This window comes from Syngnathus scovelli, chromosome 17, assembly GCF_024217435.2.
Source record: "Syngnathus scovelli strain Florida chromosome 17, RoL_Ssco_1.2, whole genome shotgun sequence".
Classification (NCBI taxonomy): Eukaryota; Metazoa; Chordata; class Actinopteri; order Syngnathiformes; family Syngnathidae; genus Syngnathus; species Syngnathus scovelli.
In genome coordinates this window covers 9845675-9848325 of record NC_090863.1, presented here as the reverse complement: position 1 = coordinate 9848325, position 2651 = coordinate 9845675, and positions in this window count along the sequence as shown.

The window sequence follows — 2651 nt, the reverse complement described above, 5'->3', positions numbered from 1 at the left end:
GTTGTGTCTTACCTGCCCATCATATTGCATAATTTCTTCTGCATTTGATAATATTCATTTTTATGATGGTGAACTTCTTCTGATCAGAAGACACTTCTACACTCAGATTTGTGCCAAAAGTCCCAATGATCGTGAGCAGCAGGGGGGGCCCCATTTCAACCCCTTACACTGAGTGCCAAGCAGGGAAGAAATGGGTACCATTGTTATAGTCACTGGTATGACTCGGCAGGGGTTTGAACCCACAACCTCCCAATCTCAGGGCGGACACTCTCCTCTTAGGCCACTGAGCTGGTAAACACTTGTCTCGTAGTATAACACTTATAGTCGTTTTTAAATAACATGTATGCCTAAATATTGTTATCCAATATATCTACTGCAATTTCACATTAGATTGCTGGTTTGAAATTTGCTTTTAATATTATTATTTTTAATAAACATTTATGTTAAAACTTGTCTGGCGTCTTATTCCTTGTTTTTAGATTCGCCAATTAAAACATAAAAATCAGACATTTGGTTAACTGCTTTATATGACAATATGTGTAGGTACACTACACGAGGTTTAAAAAAAAAGAATAAATAAAGGGTTAATTGCACAACAAAAGCATTTCCTCGCACCTGGGATATTTGTTTAAAAGAATCGTTCACCAAATCGTTCGCTACACTTTCTTATTTATTTTATTATTTTTTTAATAGTAGTTTTTAAATAACGTGTATACCTATGTACGCCTAAATATTGTTTAATAATATATCTACTGCAATTTCACATTACATTGCTGGTTTGAAATTTGTATAACTTTGGGTACTTCGAAAGTGTCATTTTAAATTGTACTTTGCTAGGTGTTCGTGTACACAACGTGTTGTGATGACATCTGCTGTGGAGTCTTCGGCTAGTCGCTTGTGAGCTGCTCCATAAAACCATACATGTTCCACGGCCTGAGAGCAAGGCTTTCATAGGGTAGTGGTTAGTGCGCTCGGCTTTTCCCCCAGCGACTCGGGTTCGAATCTCAGTCGGACCAAAAACTTTTTCACTCATCTAGTCGCTTGTGAGCTGCTCCATAAAACCATACATGTTCCGTGCACTGACAGTAAGGCTTCCATAGGGTAGTGGTTAGTGCTCTGGGCTTTCACCCCAGCGACATGGGTTCGAATCTCAGTGGGACCAAAAATTTTTCACTGATCTAGTCGCTTGTGAGCTGCTCCATAAAACCATACATGTTCCGTGCACTGACAGCAAGGCTTCCATAGGGTAGTGGTTAGTGCTCTGGGCTTACACCCCAGTGACCCGGGTTCGAATCTCAGTGGGACCAACAATTTTTTCACTGATCTAGTCGCTTGTGAGCTGCTCCATAAAACCATACATGTTCCGTGTAGTGAGAGCAAGGCTTCCATAGGGTAGTGGTTAGTGCCCTGGGCTTTCACCCCAGCGACACGGGTTCGAATCTCAGTGGGACCAAAAAATTTTTCAGATCTAGTCGCTTGTGAGCTGCTCCATAAAACCATACATGTTCCGTGCACTGACAGTAAGGCTTCCATAGGGTAGTGGTTAGTGCTCTGGGCTTTCACCCCAGCGACATGGGTTCGAATCTCAGTGGGACCAAAAAATTTTTCACTGATCTAGTCGCTTGTGAGCTGCTCCATAAAACTATACATGTTCCGTGCACTGACAGCAAGGCTTCCATAGGGTAGTGGTTAGTGCTCTGGGCTTTCACCCCAGCGTCATGGGTTCGAATCTCGGTGGGACCAAAAATTTTTCACTGATCTAGTCGCTTGTGAGCTGCTCCATAAAACCATACATGTTCCGTGCACTGACAGCAAGGCTTCCATAGGGTAGTGGTTAGCGCTCTGGGCTTTCACCCCAGCGACCAAGGTTCGAATCTCAGTGGGACCCAAAAAATTAGGGGTTAGGGGTATGGGTAGGATTAGAGGTGGGGTTAGAGGTAGGGTCAGGGTTAGAGGTACGATTAGGGTTAGAGGTGGGCTTAGGGTTAGAGGTGGGGTTAGCGGTAGGGTTAGAGGTGAGAGGTAGAGGTGGGGTTAGGGGTAGAGGTTAGGGTTAGGGTTAGAGGTAGGGTTAGGGTTAGAGGTAGGGTTAGGGTTAGAGGTAGGGTTAGGGTTAGAGGTAGGGTTAGGGTTAGAGGTAGGGTTAGAGTTAGAGGTAGGGTTAGGGTTAGAGGTAGGGGTAGGGTTAGGGTTAGGGTTAGAGGTAGGGTTAGGGTTAGGGTTAGGGTTAGGGGTAGGGTTAGGGTTAGAGGTAGGGTTAGGGTTAGGGTTAGGGTTAGGGTTAGAGGTAGGGTTAGGGTTAGAGGTAGGGTTAGAGGTAGGGTTAGGGTTAGAGTTAGGGTTAGGGTTAGAGGTAGGGTTAGGGTTAGGGTTAGGGTTAGAGGTAGGGTTAGGGTTAGGGTTAGAGGTAGGGTTAGGGTTAGGGTTAGAGGTAGGGTTAGGGGTAGGGTTAGAGGTAGGGTTAGGGGTAGGGTTAGAGGTAGAGGTAGGGTTAGGGTTAGAGTTAGGGTTAGGGTTAGAGGTAGGGTTAGGGTTAGAGGTAGGGTTAGGGGTAGGGTTAGGGGTAGGGTTAGGGGTAGGGTTAGAGGTAGGGTTAGGGTTAGGGTTAGGGTTAGGGTTAGGGTTAGGGGTAGGGTTAGGGGTAGGGTTAG